We start from the raw sequence: 23,746 nt of genomic DNA, 5'->3' as shown, positions 1-23,746 counted from the left end.
CTAGTGGCCCTTCTTGGAAGTTGAATGATTATCCAACACACACACACACACACACACACACACACACACACACACACACACACACACACACACACACACACACACACACACACACACACACACACACACACACACACACACACACACACACACACACACACACACACACACACACACACACACACACACACACACACACACACACACACACACACACACACACACACACACACACACACACACACACACACGAGAGAGATAGAACACAAACCCACACCCTCTGCAAAGTAGCCAAAGCGCAATCACACTTCAGCAGTGCAAAGGCATGGAGTGCCACCCCTTCCTGTGTAACATCTGTATAGCAGATATCTCTAATCATCTGTAATAGCAGATAGTGCATAGTGTGCAGTTTGTGACTTTTAAATCTATAGGTCTACCAAACACACAATCTGGTTCATATGTTTACTATCGATAAACATACAATAAAAATATGCTAAAATGCAAATGTTATCATTCTGCATTTTGGATAAAACACAGCATCTGGAAAGAGCAACTGGCCTGGCCATACAGGTCTATTAGCTTGATCGTTTTACCCATCCAGAACACTCCACCATCTGAATTAGCTGATGAAACAGAAAAACTCAAACGTCACTCTTTTGTGGATAGATTGGCCCTCCGTCAAGCTCTGGAAGACACACAGGAAGCAAATGACAAACGATCACTATTAGTTATAGTGAAAGACTAATAAACTTTTCACATAATTATAATGACATTTTTTAAACATATATTACAACATTGCCTAATCCTGATTATGTAGTTATATTAGTTACCATTTTCTCACCTGTGGCTGTTACTTAATAGCATGTTACTTATTCATTTCATTCATTTGTCTTTATCTCTAGACATCAACACGGTTATATAACATAGTCAAGGCCTTGGAATAAAATTACATTATTTAAAGCTAGGGTGAGTGATATTGTTTTGTTAAAATAATTGTTAAATAATATCTATATTCTGAGGAGAGAGAACTCATATGCACGATACAGGGTAAACGAGTGAATTTGGAAGAGACAGAGAGCTGGAGAGACAGGGACTGTTACTGAACAAACACTAGACAATAGCAAGGATTACTATCAGAATACAGTGCTTTAAAACGTACTCTACTTTTAGCATGCTTTACCTTCTATGGGTGAAAGGTATTTTCTTGGTTGTTGCCATGTCATGTCTGGTTGTTGCCATGTCATCCTCTAGAAAACAGCAGCAGATTGGGAAGAAAAAAAAAACATGAAATAATTGTAGTAGTATTTTTTGTCCGTACTACTGTACAGTAGTTTAGAGCAGTAGTTCTCAAAAAGTTAAAGACTCCCAAATTGTTCAGAGGATTGCCATTATTATAATAATAAAAATAGACTAACTTGTTGAGCAGTGTCGTCGTCCCTGTTGTGAAGAGAGCAGGTTGCATACTTCAAATCTTCACTGACGTTACTGCCGTCATGTTGGGCTGTGTCGTAGCTGTTGGCATATAGCGCTTCCATAGCATAGCTCTTGTCCTGTGGAGAATATCAGCCACATTCAAACATGTTTAACAATAATGGAAAAAGTGGCACTCCAAAATGCAAGACTGACTCAGATGCAATTTCTCATATTTTATTGAGAACATGCATGCATTTCGGGAACAGCCTCCTTCAGAGCAGATTAAAAAGAAGTCACTTATTTTTAATCTGCTCTGAAGAAAGCTGTTGTATTTATAGCTGAGCGTCCACTGCCTCATCCAAGGGTAGTATGGAAGCCACCTGCTTTTTCCCCCTTTTATGTGGTTAACAATAATGTTGGTAGTAGTACACAAATATTTTATTGCAATGAATGCACTGAGGGCCACACTCAAAGAGTGTGCCATTTATATCATTGCTTTCGGGTGGAAACCTCATATGTCCAAAACTGTCATTTTTAGGTCAAAAGTAGAAAAAGTAGCAGATCCACAAGCTCAAAACACGTTGCTCAATGCCTCAGTTCGAGCTTGTGGATCTGCTACTTTTGATGCTTTTTGTGTGACACTGTAGTGTGATCAAGTAGGGTGTTAATTTACGGAAAACACTGTTTCCACTATCCATAGCTTACCATGAGAGCTGTTTTTAAGTTCTCCCTCAGTGAGAGGGCCTCCTGTTTGAGGCACTGCAGTTCTGCATCTTTAAGCCTCAGAATTACCTGTGAAGTGTAAACAAATGTAATGTTTATTTTTCTCTCTTTTTTGGTGAAATTCAATGTGAAAAGCTAAACTAAAGATTAGTTTAGCTAATCTTTTTACTAAAGTTTTTTTTTAAAGAAGAAAAAACATCATACATACTGCTATAATTTTGAACAGTTGAGTCATCATTTTTTAATAATGAACACATTTCAAAGCTTTAATATGTAAAGGGCCACTGTCACAATTTTCAACGTGATCTCTACTGTATGTATTTGTCGTAGGGCTAATAGTGGGCCTGGGGCAGCATAGCAAATCTATCGTTCATTTTTTTATACAAGCGCCAAATTTGACAGATGTGTTGAAAGATGTATTAGGATAGCTGTGAAGCTCAGCTGCGAAGCTGAAAAACAGAAGTTTTTTTAATATATTAGGTATAAAAAACATTAAAAAGACACCAACCTCCATCTCATAGAGCTTTGCTTGAGTTGTTGCCTCAGACTGTTTCCCATTCGGAGAGCAGCGCAGCTGGGATATCTCCTGGACCACTCTGTCGGTCATTTCCTGAGGGCAGGACAGGGGTAAACGTGAATAAAGCAAAAGTGGTATTTAGCTGCCACAAGATCCCCTGGTGAGCCATAGGGTAAATTATTGAATATTAAATTAATATATATTCTGCAGCTTTTTGGACAGGAAGGGGTGGTGAAAAAAGAGAGAATTTTAGATACAGTAAGTTCATTGTATATTAACCCATTAAGCATCTGTGTCATTTTAGATTAACCACTTTAACCATTACTGGCATTTCATACTGTGGCTATTCAAAAATAGCAGATAGATCTACTATTTTAGAAAAATCTTAAAAATAAAATGCTTTTTCAAGACAGGATATCAAATTTATCCAACCAGGAGAAAGAGCTCATAAAGGACAAGTGAAATGGGAAGTGATGACACAAAGAAGTGAGCAGACAACATTGGAACTGGAACACCCTGTACTTTCTCCTGATTGCCTGAAATTGGCAACCCAGCTCAAAAATACCTGTTTTTCTTTCATCCACTGGTTGTCCTGTTGACACTGTGCGAAGGCTTGCCTCTCTGCTTCCAGCTGCTGACTCATGTGAGCGTTGTCCAGGCATTTCTGAGTGTGCTGCAGAGACAGCGTCTCAAGCTCCTTTCGCAACAGCTGGATCTCCTTCCTGCAGTGACATCCAAGACAGAGCATCTTAAAGTGGAGTCCAGGGACCCCCAGTGGTCCGTGAGGGGGTTCCAGGGGGTCCCCCAGAACCAACTGGACACTTACAGGTTTGCAACTCTGGCAGTGTGCAAATTGATTTTCCATTTGTACAATGTCAGAGTTGTGCAATTGTGCGCTTGTAGATCAGCTATTTTTTGGCAAAGAGATTTGGTGTAGACAGAAAAAAAGTGGTGTACATTACAACGTTTTAGCCTGTGACCCAAAAGAGAAATTATTTGTCTGGGACCCAAACTAGTCAAAATAGCAGATCTTCAATTTCACAACGCAACGGGTCACTTCGTGCCACATTATGAGCTACTTCTTTTTTTTTTTTTTTAACTTTGTTTTTATTCTTATTTTTCATTAAGCAGATGGGTCACATTGGGCATCACAGTACATATCGTAATTGTTACACGTCTTTTTGTTACATTTCTTGTCATTGATTTTCACAATGTAACGGGTCTTTACAGTTCCAGTTCCAGTTCCAGTTCTTTGGGTAGTTTCAGAGTGTCTTAGTTTGTTCGTTTCCAGGTACAGGTTTCATGGTAATCATACATCGGTAGATTAAGACAATGAATAAAGTAAATAAATTATATAAAAGATAAAATAAAATAAAATATGAAACAAAAAATAGGGCAAACCAAAGGCAAGGCAAAAATATGAGTTCAACAGGTACATTTATGACATCATTGACAGAGAAAAATAGGAATAAAATAAATAAATACATGACGGTGTTCACCTCTTATTCTTTCATTCAAAAGACCTTTACAAAATATCTATTCCCATGTATAATATCCATTTCATCCAGTATTTGTAAAACTTTTCTGTGCTTATCCTAACGGCGAAAGTGAGTTCCTCCATCTCGTATATGTTTTGTACAATGGCTGTCCACTCTCTCTTTTTAGGGGGGCTTTTATCTAGCCACTTTTTGGTTATTGCCTTTTTTGCTGCCACTAGCAGTATTTTAAGAAGGTATTTGTCTGGGGTATTAAGGTCCTCTGGTATGTTACACAGATAGACACATGTAAATTCAAATTCAATCTCAAAGCCCATTATTGCATTAATGTCTGATACTATTTCTAGCCAAAATTGTTGTATTCTTGGGCAGTCCCAAAATACGTGGAAGTGGTCAGCCATTGCATTATTACATTTCCTCCAACAGTTCCCTGCTTCCGGTGTCCCACCCTATAGGCTTTTTATTTTTGGTGTAATGAAGAACCTAATCATGTTTTTCCATGAGAATTCTCTCCATAGGCCAGAGCTAGTGGTTGTGGATATCATATTACATATATTCAGCCATTCTTCTTCTGTGATGGTTATATTTGCCTCCTTCTCCCATTTAAGTTTGACATATGATGTGGAATGATTTTTAGCAGAGAATATATTCGAATATAGTTTTGATATCAGTTTTTTTGTGGTTTCCCCTTTATAAGCTTCTGTAAAGATGTAAATCAGATCTGATCCAGGTTTGTCTATTTTTATGTTTTTATCAAAATGGTGCCTTAACTGTAAGTACCTATAAAAATCCTGTTTTTCCAGGTCATGTTTGTCCTTCAGATATTGGAAGCTTTCCAGGCCTGTATTGGATGAAATCAGACAGTATGTTGTTATACCCTCCCAAGTCCATCGTTCGAATCTAGCGTCCATCTGGGCTGGTGGGAAATCGGTATCATATGCTATCCATTTCAATCTCTGTATTTCTTTATCTATCTTTTGGGCTTTGCATTCCTTAAACCAGATGTTCAGGGGGACTTTCGTCCATTTACTTAATTCTCCTGAGTGTTTCCTCATGAGAGTCCTATCACCCAATACTGCCTGGAGGGGGACATCCAATTGATTTATTTCAATTACCTTCCATTTCGCATCATATTCCGGATTACACCAACAAACTAAGTATCTTATTTGTGCCGCCTTATAGTAGTCTTCTAGACACGGGAGAGACATACCTCCCTCATCTTTAGGCAACTGTAATGTTTTGAAACGTACTCTGGGTTTCTTACTTCTCCAGATAAACCTGGAGATGGCTCTATTCCAGTTGTCAAATTGTTTTTTTGGTATTTCTACCGGTAAGGATTGAAAGAGGAATAGTAATCTCGGCAGGATGTTCATTTTTACGGCTTCTATTCTATCATGCATACCAAACACCAGGGGGGCCCATCTGTCTAAGTCTGATAGTATTTCTTTTGTAATGGGGTCATAATTTTCACTGTAGATATTTGTCAGGTCTTTTGGTATATTGATACCCAGATATCTAATAGTTTTTGCGTTCCATTTAAAGTTGTATCTATTTCGTATATTCTCATGTGGTGAGTAGTTAAATGAAAGGACTTGGGTTTTGTCTATGTTCAGTTTGTATCCCGAGTATGTACCATATATTTCCAGACAGGTCATGAGCTTTGGTAGACTGGTCTCTGGGTCAGAAAGTGTCACCAGTACGTCATCGGCATATAAACTAATCTTATGCTCCGAGGCTGAACCTTTCATTGAAATCCCTAATATAGAGTCATCTTCCCTTATTGTTTGAGCGAGTGCTTCTATGAATAATGCAAAGAGGGCGGGGCTTAAGTTACAGCCTTGACGGCAACCGCGTTCCAAGTTGATTGTGTTTGACAGGCTGCCATTTATTTTGATTCGGGCAGTCGGTTGGTGGTACAAGGATCTGAGACATTTTATAACCTGTTCTTTAAATCCAAAGCGTTGCAGTACCATGTATAAGAACTCCCAGCGGCAAGCATCGAATGCTTTCTCGGCGTCCAGACTAATTGCCAGTGATGTAGCGTTGTTCCTACTCATACTGTCTATCAGGAATAGTGCACGTCTGACATTATCTTGTGTCTGTCTGTGTTTTATGAAACCACATTGATCTGTGTCTATTATATCTGGAAGTATGTCTTCTAGTCTTCTTGCCATTATCGAAGCAAATAGTCTATAGTCTATATTGAGTACCGAAATAGGCCTGTAGGAGCTACATTCTGTTTTGTCTTTGCCCGTTTTTGGTATCACTGAGATTATAGCCTGTCTCCATGATACAGGTGTTTCTCCCCCTTTAAGTACATGGTTAAAACAACTCTTGAGTGTGGATGTTATTGAACCTTTAAATACCTTATACCATTCGGCCGGGAAGCCATCACCCCCTGACATTTTGTTAGTTTTCAATCTGGATATAGCATAGTCAATTTCCAATGTTGTGATGTCTGTGATTAACAATTTATTTTGTGTTTCGTTTATTGTTGGTAAATCCAAGGATTCCAGGAAATTCTGTACCAGGGGGGGTTCTGCTGCTATTGGTTGAGAGTATAACCTTTTATAATATTTTTCAAATGATTTCTGTATTTCTTCCGTATTGTGGCTCAATTTGTTGGTGACCGGGTCCTTAATTTTGAAGATTGACCTTTCATTTTGTTGTTTGCGTAATTTCCATGCCAACACTTTTTTCGCTCTGGGGCCGTTTTCATAATATTTCTGTTTAATATATTTGAGTTTTATTTCCACTTGTTTATCAAGTATTTTGTTTAGCTCTAGTTTTGTTGTACGTATTTGTTCCAATAGTTGGGGGTCATTTGAGTCCATGTGTTGTTTCTCTATTTTTTCCAAACCACTAGTTAAATCATTGACACGTTTTTGCTGCAGTTTTTTGTGACTAGCCGACCACATTATTAGTTTCCCTCTCATCACTGCTTTCGCCGCGTCCCATAGTATATCAGGTGTTATATCTTCGGTGTTGTTAAGTTCCAAGTATTCTTTTATTTCCTTTATATTGTATTCCTGGAATTGGGTGTTATTTAGGAGGCTCGTATTTAATCTCCAAACCGTGTTCCTCCGTTGAACATCCAGGTGGAGCTTCAGGTATATTCCTGCATGGTCAGAGATGTCTTTTACTCCTATCTTACAATCTATAATCCTATGTCTTTCTGTGTTAAACATGAAAAAGTAATCAAGTCTACTGTGTACCCCATGTGGGTGAGAGAAGTAACTAAATTGTTTCGCTGTTGGGTTAATGTCTCTCCATACGTCAAACATCTCCATTTCTTTAACCAATTTTTTAACATACAGTGACTCCTGGTTGATTATTTTTCGTGGGTTTGAGGAATCCTGGGCTCCCATCTGAATATTAAAATCCCCGGCTGCGATTAGCGTACCTGTGGTTTCGGTGGCAATCAGTTCAAATATTTTTTTTGTTAATGATTTATCCGAGCCAGGTGGTCTATAAACATTGAGTAATGTTACTTCCCTAGAGTCAAGAAGTCCCTTAACCAAAACATAGCGTCCCTCTTTGTCTGCAATTTGTGTATTGAGTTGGAAAGTGATCTTATTTGAGATAAGTATTGCGACACCCCTAGTATGTCCATTGTGTGATGAATAGAATGTATTTTTAAATCCCAGTTTCTTCAATTTTTCATGTTCATCTCGCTTCATGTGTGTTTCCTGCCAGAAGATTATTTGTTGGTCTTCTCTTTTCATTTTAGCTATAAGCTTGCTTCTTTTAATTGGTCCCTGTAGCCCGTTAACATTGAGTGTAACTATTTTATATTCTTGTCGTGACATGTATTGTCCATTGGTATACAATTATTTCCATTGTGAGCCCGGGTATACCTTGACTTGTCAAGTGTATTTTTAGCAACAGCAATAATCATCAGAATAAAAAACAAAAACATAAATAAAATTGTAACTTCCAAAATTGAGGTTTCTTCTGTAAGCAATACCTCAAGAGGAAAGGTAATCCTCTGTGTAACAGAAGGCCTTTCTAGCACAAACTCACTGTTATACTGTGAATCGGTGCACATGACATCAGATGGAGCCCTTGGTCTCCCAGACAACAGGTCTGTATTAACATAAAACATCTGAGTGTAAAACAACCTATCATGTAGGCACTTAGTGTTCAATCATGAATCCAAGCAGTGGTAGTTTTGTTAAAGAAAATAATACATATATATAAAGAGTAAGTATAAATAAAAGCAGAAAAGGAGAGAATAAGGGGTGAGGGATGGGCCATTATTGGTTATTATATCCCATTCTGAGTTCAGAGGTTTGTATCCCATTCCTGTCCTTGCACATCCATGTACCCCCCGTCCCCACACCCACATCTAGAGATACTAACTCACAGTAGACATGTGTGTCATCCTTAAAAAGAAAAAAGCTTATAGTATTTTTAGTAAATTTAAATTAAATAAAAGGCAGCATATACACATATATACATACAGGCATATATACATATATACTCATGCACACAAATACTCATCCCACTTACAATACAATAACACACACGTCCCACACGCGCGCACATACATATCTATATCATGAGTATGCATCAGACTATTAAGCAGAGACGTAGATATACAGTCCGTAAACTGGATTCCTCCTCTCAGAGAATTATCCCTTTGTGCGCGCGCGCACACACTCACACACTCACAAACACACACACACACACACACACACACACATCTCACTCACTCTCACACACACACACACACACACACACACACACACACACACAAAACTACCATTCAAAATTCGAAGGTAAAAGAAAAGCACTGATATTCGGTCGTGTACAAGTTAAATAATAAAACGGCAAAAGTGTCTTGTATCAAATAAGGCGAGCGAGAACAATCAGAGATAAAAAAGTAAAACAAAAACAGACGGGGGTCCAAATCTCACTGTCTTCTTTTAGGTGTAGGTGTTAATCGTGTAATTCTGTACATCGTTCTTTCTGTAACAGTGTGTTTTGGTCTTACCCCATCGTTGATCGGTCAGCGTTAAGGATTACTTGTTTTCAGGCGGTGGCGTCCTCATCCAGTAGTGGTGGTCGCGGAGTTGTCGGGGGGGGGGGGGGTGGTCGTGGTGCGGCGGAATTGCTGAAGCCTCTGTGTTGCTCTCAGTAGTGCCTCTTGGTTAAGCGGTGACTTCTTCCCCACCGTCTTCCAGGCGGATTTCCTCAGCGTCGTCAGGTTGTCCGCGATGGTAGTTGTGGAGGCGGTGGGTTGAAGGCTTCCCTCTTCCACGGCGTTCAGGATCCCCCTCTTCTTCAGGTCCTCTCTGGCTTCCTCCATGCTGTCGTAGGTGGTGGCGGGTCCCGTGGGGCGACCGGCTCCGTTGTAGAACACGCGCAGCTTTGTCAGCGGGGGTGTTTGAAATGCAATTCCCTTATTTTTAAGGAGCAAGCGGATTGGGGCGTATGCTTTTCTTTTTATCTGTATTTCCTGAGGGTAATCGTTGTCAAAGTACACCCTTTTGCCGTTCAATAGGACGACTTTTTTCTTCCATGCTGCGTTACGAACCAGCTCTTTGGTTTTGTCCTCCAAGAAACACATGATGATCGAACGGGGGGTGGCGGTCGGCGGTGGTTTGGGAATGAGGGATCTGTGGCATCGCTGTATGCCCAGGTCAATGTCCAGTGCCAATTCAGTCTTTATGAAGTTATTAATGAATCCCATCATGTCGTTTTCCTCGCTGTTTTCTGCGACGTTATATAAACGCAGGTTTTGGCGTCTGGATCTTGTTTCTAAATTCAAAACCTTCTCCTGTAACTTCTCGTGTTCGTGTAGTAGTGAACTCATAATGTTGTTAGCGTCTTCGCTCCATTCCTCAATGTTCGCCACCCGGCGCTCTGCTTGCTCCACGTTGTCCGCTGTGCTTTTCATGTCGGTGCCAAGCCTCGTCAATTTGTTGTTAAATTCCTCCTTAAGACCTGAGATTTCTTTGCGTAATTGTCCGGAAAGAGTCTCTTTAAAGCTCTCCAGGTCCATCCTAACATCGTTCCTCATTGCTTTTATGTCAGCATGTATCGCGGTCATACTAGCTAGTAGGCCCGCCATGTTGTTCGTCTCCGGTTCCATGACCACGCTGCCGTCGTAACTTTTCTCCGTTGCTTGTCTGTTTTTCTTTTCCGATCTGGTGGTTGCTTTATCTTTTTTAGCTTCGTGGTCTTCCCCTTCCATTTTTGTGTTTTAGTTTCAAAAAATAAATCGTTTTGGGGGAAAACTAGATAAACCCTGCTGGGAGCTCTTGTCTCACGCTGCTGCTCTTTCTGGTGTCATACCGGAAGTCCTATGAGCTACTTCTTAAACCTTTTTTATTTATTCATTGACATTATCTAATGTATTACATTTTATTCATGAAAAACTATGTTGGAATTCATTTAATTGGTGAAAAGTTGAGTTTTGTTTTATTATTATTAATATTTTGAAACATATTTACACACATTATAAGTCACAAAAAAAGGGATATTTACTCACGACCCATAACAATTGGTCCGTGACCCACGAATGGGTCCCGAACAACTGTTTGTGAAACAGTGCCTTACTGGTATTCAGTGTGGAGCTGTGCTACGTCAGCAGCACCCTCCACAACATGTTGAGAAACAGTGCCTTACTGGTATTCAGTGTGGAGCTGTGCTACGTCAGCAGCACCCTCCACAACATGTTGAGAAACAGTGCCTTACTGGTATTCAGTGTGGAGCTGTGCTACGTCAGCAGCACCCTCCACAACATGTTGAGAAACAGTGCCTTACTGGTATTCAGTGTGGAGCTGTGCTACGTCAGCAGCACCCTCCACAACATGTTGAGAAACAGTGCCTTACTGGTATTCAGTGTGGAGCTGTGCTACGTCAGCAGCACCCTCCACAACATGTTGAGGCCAGCAGCTTCTTCTGTCCAGCTCCTCTTTATGAGCCTTTCTCATCGCCACGATCGCTGTAAACAAAACACCTCATTGACATGTAGGCTACTTTCAGGCAGTGGTGGAAAATAACTAAATAGTAAATACATTTACTCAAAGTACTGTGCTTACTTTTGTGGAGTATTTCAAATGTTCTGTACTTTTACTTCTACACTCTCTACTTCTAGTCCACTGCAATTATTTGAAGGGTTTAGTTCAGACCTATATACAAAAGATTATACATTTTATACATTTGAAAACTTGAAATCGGACATTCTGCATAATAAGTACTTTTTACTTTAGTATTTTGATACCAATACTTTGGTATCAAAATGTTTTACTCAAGGTCATTTTAAATTCTGTAAAATCTCTATTTTGCAGTATTGATACTTTCACTTAAGTAAAGTGTGAGTATGTTTTCCACCACTGCTTTCAGGGAAGGTGGACAGGGGGTGATTAGTTCAAGGTCAAAGGTCATGAAATCACCTTTATCAACGAAGAACAAAAAGGTCTGATCGGTTGTTGTGCGGCGCACTACATGTTTTATCGGCTGAAGTGCTTTGTACAGAAGTGGTTCTCAAAGTGGGGTCCGGGGTCGGGGGACCCGAGGGGTCCTTCAGGGTTACATGAGGGCCAAATTATTGAGTTAGGCACCAAATGGAGTTAATGGACCCTGATCCATTTGCTTATGTTTGTTCACACCCAGAGTTATGTTTGAGAGCCAGTACCTACCTGTCACGGTGGCGGCAGTCTCCTCCTTCAACAGTTGGTCTTTCTCCTGCAAAAGTGCGGCAACCTCTCTCTGATGCTGCTGTTTTAGGTCACAGACCAGCTTCCTATGCAATTCCTCCATAGCACTGAAGCCTTGTTCACAGGATGCCTGCACATTCAAGTGTGAAGGAACATTCACATTTCTAGTGATCATGAAACCTAACTTATACTTAGTTGTGCTCGGTTGCCGCACCGATTTATTTTTTTTAGCAGATCTACAAGATTACAACATGTACAGTAAGTGTGATGTGTAATGTGTTGTGTGCCACTGCCACTGGCATGTGTGCCTGTGATACTTGTGGCACTTGAGTATTGTAGTTGCACTTGAATATTTTAGTTACAGATTTATACTTCATAATAAATTATTTTTAAAAGGATAAAATGATCTAGAGGTACTATGCAACTGTATTATTCAACTGCTAATGTGGCTTTGTCAGGGAAAAGGTATCTGCGTTACCTTCAACTTTTCAAAGTCTCTCTGGTAAGTCTCTCTCATAGCAACTGGATCTCTTTCCATGGTTCTGTACTCTGGCTCTTCTTTTGTTGATTTGACTGTCACATCCAACCTGTTCATTTGTTCTTCATTTGTCTCTGTGGATGAAAGTTTGGCCTGGTTGTCCCGTCCCACCATTTTTAGTTCATCTGGTGCCAAGGCTGAATTTAGAGTCGGGTCTGATGGGGAAGTGCTATTTTCCATGGGAGGAGCTGCTTCCAAGCCCGTTATGTTCTGTGTATCTCTGTAATTGCCGGCAGACTTGGCGTAGTAGCTGTGCAAGTGTTTCATCTCATCTTCGTGGATCTGCTGCAGTTCCCCTATCTTCTCTTGGAACTCCATCTCCAGCGTCTGCATTCTTTCTTCACGGCGGTCTTCAATTTTCTGCATGTCTTCTAGCAGTCGTTGGTTCCCCGTCGCAGCAGCCATTAGGTTCTGTTCTGCACAGCCTAGCTGTTCTCTGAGAATATTGTTGTCTTGCTGGAGCTGTGATATGGTTTTACTAAAGGCCTGCTGCTCATCAGTACGTACAATATTATTTTTTTGGCATAAATCCTTCAGTCGTTCACACATCGTCTTCATTTGATGCAACTCCTGCTCAAACTCCAGGTATAGCCTATCGGACATATAGATCAGCTTGGCCTGGTCCTCCACCCACTTCAGGTTTATTGCAGATTCCCAGCTATAGTCCTCACTATTCTTTGTGTCTGGTCCACCACAATCAGACATGTCCTGGTGGAGTCGATGTAACACTTTGGCCCTTCTTTGCAGCTTGGATACAAGTCTATTCAACCAGTCATGGTCTCTCACTGCCTCCCCCTGGTTAACAGACTGACCCTCGTCAACCTGCTTCCCATCCTGCTCCAATCTGCCATCTCGCTGCACTTGCCCCTCACACAGGGCCAGTTCTGGGGGTCTAATGCACACTAGAGTCCTAGGTACATAAAATAGATCACCACCTTTCAAAGGGCCTGGCCAGAAATGTGTCATCACTTGGTCCTTTACTGGAAGGTCACCCTGAGACGTGCACTCATGTAGCCGCTGTAAAGTCAAAGCAGCATAGATTAGCTCTGCTTCCGCACAGACTCTGCCGATCGTATTCTCCACAGATTCGCCACTGTCACCATCTGTTTCACCCTGTCGGATGCGTTTCTTTATTTCCAAAGCTATTCTTTGGGAGATTATGCTTTTGTACTGTTGTGGCAAATCCCCCTCAGCTTCTCTTGACACTAACTGTAGATGGCCTATTCCACATGGACTCTGGAGGACAGACACCATTTTCTCCACTAGTCCTGCTTCTCTCAATAATGTTTTGCCAATACCCATTACATCCTCTGATGCATCGATTTCTACCTCAGTCTCGGGCAATTTATCATTCATCGTAGTGCAAGTGTTCTGGCATTCCAGTTGCTGGTGTTCTGCATCTTTCTCTCCTTGTCGGAGGCACGCAGCAGCAGAGGCTAACTGTTTATCAAACTCAACAGCCATATCTGTGTGTATTCCGCTTTGTCCAGGGTTATTAAGCAGTGGTTGAAGCCTTTCCCTGCAGTTTTCAACACTTTCCAGCGCATACTGAATTCTGTCAAGCAATACTTTGAAGCGATACTCTGTCTCCTGGGCATGGCGTTTGCTCTGTTTAGCCTGGTTGTGAAGCAGAAGGCTGAGGTGCTGGGCGGTTGCTCGGCTCTGAGTGAGCTGGGAGCAGAGGTGTGGGTCTTGGCAGCCAACGTGACTCTGGTGTTCCTCCAGATTCTGTGTGACATCTCGTAGCTTCTCCTCTGTTACGTTCAGTTTGGTCTCAAGGACTTGAATCACAGACAGGAACTTCTCCGGGTCCTCTCTTGCGCTCATGATGTGCTGGTATAAGTGCTGTCCCTTGTCATGCTGAACAGGCTCAGAAGAAGACAACCTCTCTTGCTGAGAAGAGGCACAGGTGCATACTTTCAACACATCACTCAGTTTCTGTTCTGTCTCTTCAAGACTATTCCCTAATATTTCCATCTTCACCAGAACTTCACTAAGCTCTTGCTCCTTCATGTCAAAGAGCCTCTCGTAGCCCTCCCGTATGTCCTGTGCACCAGTCTGGCTGCTTTGTAGTTGTCCCAAAGCCAGCTGCAGTTCCTCACACACTCTCTCATATGAATGCTCCAAGTTGTAGTAGTCTGTCTCCTCTGTTTTAAGGCGGTTCTGCAGCTGGCTCATCTCCTCGTCCGCCTCGGCCAACTGGTTCTGGAGCTCCTGACAGCGACTGTTGATCTGCTCTCTGTCCTCTTGTAGCCTCTGCACAGAAGACACTGTGCAAGCGAGCTCCTCCTGAAGCTGTTGTTGAGCCTCATCGACTTTCCTGGCCCACGACTGGTCCTTATTTAGGCTTTCCACCTGTTGCTCCGCCATTTCCAGCCTGTCCTGCATGTCCTGTGCATGGCGCTCAGCCTGAGCCAGGCTAGCTGCCATGCTCCTCCGTTCTCGCTCCTGGCTTTCTTGGAGAAGGACCAGGTGTTGTTGCAAGCGATCCTCTTTTTCGGCCTGTGCCTCCTCATTCGCGCGGAGCTGAGTGGACACCTCCTGTAGACATTTGCGCAGGCCATCAGCCTCCTTCTGGAGAGTTTGGTGGTCCTGAGCTGCCTGTTGCTGCTGTAACAAGCAGCTCTCGGTGTCCCTTCTCTGTTCTTCGCTGAGGTGCAGCTGGGAGTGAAGTAAGGCCATGGAGCGCTGCCACTCCTCTCGCTGCTCCTGGAAGCATCGCCGGTCTTGTTCTAGGTGGGCTTGTACGAGCGCTGTGGCATCTCCTGTGACCAGTAACCGTGCCTGCTGAGCTAGGAGGTCCACCCTCCGCCGTAGTTCAGCGTCTCTGGCTTCCTCCTGGATCCTCCTCTGAGCCTCCAGCTCAAAGCGCAGGTCGTGGTTAATTTTCTGCAGTCGCTTCAATGCCATGGCTTGAGCTGTTGCGTTGGAGGTTGAAACAAGGCCATTCTGAAGGACAACAATGATTATTTATTATTAGTTTGACCAGTTTTTATAGTATAGTTTGTTGATCACTTTTTTGCCTCGGTTTTCAGTGCAATTTACAATTTACAATTTAGGCATTTAGCAGACGCTCTTAATCCAGAGCGACTTACAATAATCAAGAACAAAAGCATGGGAATACATCACAAAAGCATTTATCATAAAACATGCGTAAGCTAAGAAAGTAACAGTGGAATATCTATATTATGAGACTATACATATAAACTATATATATACTACTATGCTATACATATGTACTATGGCGTGCTATGACTATATACAATGCAATTATAGTGCCGTCTACATAACATGCCATAAGTCTGTATCAGATGCTATCTAAGTCTACAGAAATGCTATCTAAGGGGGTAGGGTAAGTGCTAAGTGCTAAGTGCCCCCATATTCATTCATGTAAGTGCATCACGTGTACACAACCTCACCTCTTTGCCAGTGTGCTCTTGGCTTGCTTCCTTGTGCTCTGTCTCAGCCTGCAGTGTGGATGTGGGGCTGTCAGCCCCAATTACTTCTTCACACGCAAGACCCAGTGATGCATCAGTCACACCTGCTGGAATCAAGGAATAGAAAACATTAAAAAAAACATTAAATCGAGTCATGTTCGTTGTGTCTCCTACCAGAAGCGCAGCCGGAAATCAAATTATTGGTATAGGGATGGGTCAAAAAATAAAACAACAAAATGAATACAAGGCTACATGGGGTGTGTAATTGATAGATAATTAGTCATTTTTTTGGGGTAAACTACATACCTGTTTGAGGAGGTCCAATAACAAGGGGGCGCTGTTGTGAGAGGCTCCTCCCACTGTTTGGCCCCTCCTCCTCCTCCTGATTCAGCAGGTCTCCGAGGGACTGCGAGGACGACGAGGACGGTAGAGAGGACCCTAGCGAGGCCACAGGAGACAAGGAATCTGGTGACATCTCAGAGCTGCTCCGCCCTTTCCCTGGTTCCTGCTTCTTCTGCGTGGCGTCTGGCCAGTCCAACGTTTTGTACCACCCCTCTGTGTTGCTTTTTCCAACCTGCTGGGAATCTGACTGTTGGGGCTTCAAAAGTGTCCTTAGTTCTGGAAGGGAGCTGTGAGAGAGCAAGATAGAAGAAATGTGAGGAATCTGGTATAATGGTATTCACCCTGCCTGGATTGTGTATAATTCGAGGCCTCAAGGATTGACTGCATTCAATCCAAAATGTGCATCCAGTCCTTTCTGTCTGCATCTTTTTTTCTCAGTAAGAGGTTGTCAAATTAGATATTTGATATTATATTATGTTATATGTTATGAAATATGGCCTCAGCTGCCTGACTCAGTGACAAAACATGTATCTGCATAAGCATATTGATAACCATGACATGATGATTGTCCACTACTGTATCGGAGGGACTGACTGGATGTGCAATATGATATGAGATGCACTCTGTTAATCTGCTAGGGACGTCATAGATCCACTGTCTTAATGTATATAACAACTTATACAATTGAGGTGGTCCTATTAGGTGTGTGTAAGCAGTCAGGCTCTATTGGTTCAGTGGAAAACACTTAATTTCAGCACTTGCGCAAGAGACCTGCATGTGTTCAAATCCAGGAGGCCTGCATGTGTTCAAATCCTGGGTAGAACAGGAAAGTTACATGTTCTACTATGGCATTTCCATGGACTGTACAAAAACTATTCATATTTCATAATGTTTTTCAGTTTTCACTTGAAAAATGAAAATTGAAAACTCCTGTACCTGGTGACATCAGTGGTAAGAGTTGGCCTCACATTCTTCAGTATTGCCTGAACCCAGCTATGTCTGATCCCAGCGGTCATCGCACAGAGGGTGTACACTCCCTCTTTAGTCTGTGAAAAATAAATAGCACACAGTGAGGCTTAATCTTTTTTTAGATAGTGTGATTTCTTTGTAATGAGATTTAGGACTGAGGGTCGAGAGGAGGGACAACATTCAAGACAGAATCAAACGTTGGGAATGTTGCAATTACGTGATCGTCACACTGGTCAGGTAGCAACATGGCCATTATTGAGATAAGAGCTGCTGGATGGACTGAATGTGGTTCTGGCTATAGCTGCAGTGTTCATTTCGTTGACTAAAACCGTGACGAAAGGTCGACTACCTTTTTTCACTGACGAAAACTAAATAGAATCTAAGCTATGATGACAAACTATTGTTACAATGTTATAATTACTGAACTGAATTGAGAAAATGTAACTTCATAATAATCGTGCTTGAACTCACATGAATTTGAAAACCATAGTTCTTCTCAGTTGGGTAGTCTGTGATGTCATAACACGTAGACACGTTTATCTCACCGCCTACGTCCCCTGCCTGAAACACAAAGCGGTAAATATCCAGTGTTAGAAGAAGTACACCGATTTGTTTTACTACCAGCGTACACAATATTATAGGAACAATTGCCTAAGTAAAGGGCCTGTATTCAAAATATATATATTTACAGTATCAAAGTAAAAGAAAAGCAACATTATGACAAAATGAGGTAACGTGTATTACACACCTCCTCAGCACCTGAATCTCTGTAGAATCTCAGGCTTTGGTCAGTCAGGACAAACCAGTGTTTCTGCCACTACAGCATAGAGAGCATAGTCAGAGGTGAGAACATAACAACGCATGTTTGCATTAATGAGACTAATCCTAATCCTAATCTGACGTAACAGACATTCATGATATGAATTCCTCTTGCTGTACACAGAGTCACAGCCATGTTCACCTGTCCTTCTGTATCCTTTTGCATCATCCATTCTTTCTTAAAGTTGAGTAGGTTAGGCTGAGGAGGAAGCAAATAAATAATTCAATTTCAAAAATTAACATTTTAAATCCACATTCAAACACTTTTAGTGTTGTTACTGAAAAGGTAATTAAATGTATTGTCTGTCGTGATGATTAATCCTAAATACACCACGCATGTGTACGTGTGTATGTACGTCTGTAATCCACATAACTCTGACACACGCGTTCCACACCACCACAGGGAGTGCAGTGCACGGTGTCAAGTCTGTCGGATCGCCGGTTGTCCAGAACCAGCACAAAAGCCCGAGCCCAAGTTCTGTACAGGGCACGTGCCCACACTGCCCAGGCTCTGGACATCTCCATATATGGAGCTGGCCTGTTCTGACATCACAATGCTGTTCTGACATCTGCCATGCCATAACTCCATATATGGGCATAGAAGTGACACATACATATTAACTGGGTGGGGCATGCATTTCCAACTTGCATCGTTCCAAGTAGGCCAGTGCCCAACGGGCACCGCTCTAGTTGAGTACAATGGACCACAATTGAAACAAGGCACCAACATGCTCATTGGGAGCAGTTAGGGTTTAAGTGTCTTGCTGATGTACACTCTATATCCGGTGTATTTACGTTACATTGATATGTACTGTTCAATCCAATGTACCCAATCCAAGCCAGGAAACGTCAGGTTACGTTTTAAGCACTATAACACCCTGTGCATTGTGTTAAATTAATATGTGGGTCCCATCTAAACAAAAGTAACAAAGTAAAGTAACCGGTTCATGAACCGGTTATTTTGAAAACCGGTTCATGAAAGAAAAAGAACACATATCACACGTTGTTTTCTGATCCTGTGTTTTTCAATGTTATATTGTTTATATTATTTTATTGATCTAAACAGCACAGAATATGTTTCTGACTGGGCAGTATGACCTGTCATAAGAAATGCTTGGCAGGTTGTCATTAATTTGACAGTCTCGCGATGACAGCCCATACTTCACTCTGAGCTCTTTCTTCTTTTATTTCCCTGAACTGATTATTTTGAAAGGTCACAACAACCATTCTAAGATAGGTGATAGTGTTCATTCATACGTGTGTCCACTGGGCTCTCATTGACTTTGATGCATTCCATCAAAAGTCTAGCTCCAGTTTGCCTCCCATCAAGAAACGTTTATGTCCATTCCTTCTTTACATAGCGCTGATGGGGACAGTAATGAGGAAGAGAGAACTGGGACACATCAGGCACAGAGTGCTGCAGCACTGACACCAGAGACGGTTCTTGGCACAGAAATAATGGCAGAACTCCTGCTGAGGACACTTTCTGGACTGATTTTATTGGGGTTTTGCTGTTTTTCCCCATTTAGTCAAATGCCACTTGCACTATTTCAGTCCGTGGAAATCTCCTCTTCTGGAGGTTCCTGGCAGAAAACATTTTCAGATGGAGGTCTGTGGCCAAATAAATATCATTTTAGGGGTCCTTGGCACGCAAAAGGTTTGAGAACAAAAAAACATTGCATGGATGCACCTGTGACGTATCCTCAGTGTTGTATCCCAAGGTCATCAGGGTTTCGGGTCTCACAACATCATACCCCTCACGTGACCCAGCCGGGTGATCAAGTCCCGACTTACGTTCCAGTAGCTACCCACGATCAATCCCATGATTAGGGAAAGACCATGGACCACACAGTCCACCGCTCCCGAACTACTCTGCCGGGACTGGGAGGTCTTGCACGTGGAAGGACTATAGGCTCTGTGGGTTGACTCCTGTCCGGGCCCCTCCTACGTCTCACCAGGTCCACTCCTGCTCTCACCAGAAGGCATTTGTAGAATTGGCCTCAGGTCTTACTCTTAACCATAGAACACTAAACACTGGTGATTTTCACCCAGACAATTATATTTTTGTAATTTTCATAATGTTGCTGATGTCTGAGGTGGGTGGGTCTTTCAGTACCTTCATGATGCTCAGTGACATCATACAAGGTAGGTTTGTTTCCCTGCCCACATCCTTGTTTCTTTTCTACAGGCAGATATTCGGGTGAATTTCACCCGTGTTTATAGTGATGTGTGATAGAGAAAAATCCCAAAACCCCCTCAATGAACTTTTTTATTTTATTTTACTGGACCATTCTCACATGTCCTAGGAGTGGGTGGACCAAAGGAGAAGTTAACAAAGGTAATAGACTAATGCACATCCACTCTAGCCCAGGTGCTGGACAAATGGCAGTACAAGAGAAAGACATTTAGAGTCTAAAACACTGGTAAGGAATAACTCGGCTCCACTGGTTTATTAATTCAATGTTTCGATCACTGGGATCTTCAGGAAGGAGAAGTTCCCAACTTCATTTCTCTTTTTAGGAATATAAAAAAATATATATACACGTTTTTCACCGATTTTGCCCCCCTATGATAGGGCCCCCCATGATCTATTTTTAATTTTTTTGTGAAAGGTCATGATGAAATATTAAAGAGTAGCTCAAGATGCCTTGTATTGCTGTACTTCAATATATTTTGATGAGAAATATTTTTATGGAATATTTTACATAGAGGCCTACCCGTGTTTAGTGATTGTGTAACAAAAAATATGTTTAGTGTTCTAGGGTTAAGTGCATTTTCAAAATAAAAGTACCTGTGTCTTCAGTCGATTGCGGTGCTGATTGCAAGAAGCATCAGAGGTCATTGCGGATGAGTGTGGCAGTGGCTCCAAAGCAGTACTACTACTTTCCATCTTTGTAGCATTATCAACATCACACATTATATCCCTGGTAATCCCGCACAAATAGAAGTTCCCTGGAACAAAATGTTGTGAGATGGGGGTCCGTGACCAAATACATATAATTTGGGGATACTTGATATGAAAAAGTTTGAGCACAACATACGTTTTTCAGAAAACCGATTTAGAAGTTATTTTTTTAATCTGCCTCAGGTTTTAAAGACTTAGTAAGTACCACAGACGAAAAACAGTCTAAGTCCAAATTTCATTCTGACCACTCCACGAAAAGGCCCCGTTGTCCTGAACCCTTATCATTTATACATTATGGATCAATAGTGTGGACTTAGACTGTTTTTCGTCTGTGGCATTCATGATGAGAGTGCAAGAAAATAGAATATATAAGCAGCCAATGAATGATGAATGTTCAAAGGCAGTTTCTGTACGGAATAATTTAAACACTTAAAACACTATTTTCAAACATATCAGAAATAGCTGATCTACAAGCTCACAGTATGTCAAATTCACAACATTGTGAACTTAAAGGTGCTATATATATTATTATTATTTCTTTGCCTATAATGAACACCAAGTGGTTAATTATTCACATACAATACGTCTATATTTATAGATGGATGGACAGACAGAAGCCATTCATCCAGAACCTGGTCTCATTCACACAAACTACTGCTCTTACCTTCGATGCTGGAACTCCGATCAAGAGAGCAGCATCCTGTGAACGGAGGAGGTACGGAGAGGCGGCTCTTCAGTCTAGCTGCGAGAGACGACGGTCTGCTTCCTTCATGGACAACACAACGGTTCCCCGGGTCCAGTTCCTACCAGCCTCGCTGTCAGTGGCATTCCATATCACCACTTCTGAGTGACTGTTGCCTTGTGCTGAGACCAGCTTTTAGAACTGCTGCTGCTACCACCAGCTTGTTTACGTCCACTATTTACATCGGCTCCAAATGGACACAGTTCCGTCTGGATCAGAGAGAGAGAGAGAGCGAGAGAATAATAATGCACAGAGGCAAGCACTTACACAAACAAATCAGTCTATAACAATTAGCAAGAATGTATATGTGACATAAACACTTTTGAATATTAAAGTCAAATGTCTCATCCCATCCTATGCATACTCTTTGACATGTGCAATCCTCTCACTCCTAGAGTACCTACTACCTTTTAATCCACACACAATCTCTTAATTTGCTTAAGTGCCATCTGACCAATGCTGTGGTCACATGGCACACACACACACACACACACACACACACACACACACACACACACACAGCATCGCGCATAGACAGTCCATTCCACAGGGTGGAGAGTAAATAATCTTGAGTGCTGCAACCTCATCAACCACACAGAGACAATCGATGACAGGATAAATCTCAGGTTGAACCACATGACAGGGAAATCAATTAGCTCTACCAGGCTGAAAGGTTCTGACTTAGCAGCTTGTGCAGATGTGAGCTGCATCTATTCTATAGTGACTAAAAGCCTGTGAATGATGCTAACGCTTTTTCTGAATTTCTGAAAGCAGACAGTCAGATCCAATACCACACATACAGTTCAACTCAATATTTGTCAAATATATACCGTGAAGCAAGCCCTGCTTTAGTTTTCGCGCACACAGGCATGCACACACAGACAGACACACACACACACACACACACACACACACACACACACACACACACACACACACACACAGTCACACACACACACACACACACACACACACACACACACACACACACACACACACACACACACACACACACACACATTAAAAACAGGGAGCTGCCCAGCACAAACACAGTCTTACTGTTGGCCATAGAGTAGTCTTACTGTTGGCGATAGGTTTGTTTATGTCCACTATTTACACTGTTGTGTTGTCCATGCCTTGCCTTGAAGTGCCTTGCTCAAGGGCACTTCAGCAGTGTTGGAGGGAGGGGTAAGTGGTGCCCATTCACTTCCGCACCCAGATTTATTTCTGCTGGTACGGGGGACCAAATCGGGAACCTTTTGGTCACAATTATGCTCCTCTAACCTTTAGGCCACCACTGCTTATGTGTAATGCACATAAGCTAAGAAATAAGATTATAAGCCTAGGCTTAGGGACAACGCCCACCAGTGACAACGAGACAATTTTACTGCACAACCTCACTAACATTCGTTTTAGGACCCTGGTGGCATTCTAATTGAATCCTGAGGAGATCTATGAGTCATAATTATGTTCCCTAAACCTCATGGGGTTATCTGATTGGGCTTGCCAACTTTGGAGTTCACCTTGAGAACTTCACATATTCACCTTGTGAATAAACTGTCAAATGAATCATATAAAACAGTAATACCTAGAATGTCTATTTTCACAATTCTCATACAAACATACAATGAAGTAGGACTTATGTGGTTAAAATGTTGAGGGGAATACATATGTTCACAACCTCGTCTTCGAAGGATGCAGAAAGAATACGCACTGAAGGTTATACGCATAACTATAAACTCACGGTTGTTGGACATAGGCCTGCACATCTTATGGCACAGTATGGTAACCTTACTTACCTTGTTGCCCTTATTCTGTGTCGGTTTGTTAATCCTGGAATTTACCACAGCAAACTTTTCCTCCTGATACCTGTTGTGGATAAAAAAACAAATATAAATAATCAACATGTAGTCAGAGCATTTTCCCTACCTGTTATGTGGGTCCCGTCCCCGACAGTCAAGACCATGCCTACTGATGTAGCAGAGGAGGAAACAGAGTGCAGTTGCTCGTGGTCCATTTCTATATCCATTCACATTGTGAGGTGAAGTTTTCATGAATTTATGGTAGTGGTATCTCCAAATTGTAACAGTAATGAGATAATACTTATTTTAAGTGCTAGAGTGGAGCATTTGATTGCACATACATCTGAAACCTATAGTCTAACCTTGAAAGGATAGC

The sequence above is a fragment of the Protomyctophum parallelum genome, assembly GCF_964188405.1.
Source record: "Protomyctophum parallelum genome assembly, chromosome: 13".
Classification (NCBI taxonomy): Eukaryota; Metazoa; Chordata; class Actinopteri; order Myctophiformes; family Myctophidae; genus Protomyctophum; species Protomyctophum parallelum.
Note: the sequence above shows the minus strand (reverse complement) of the source record.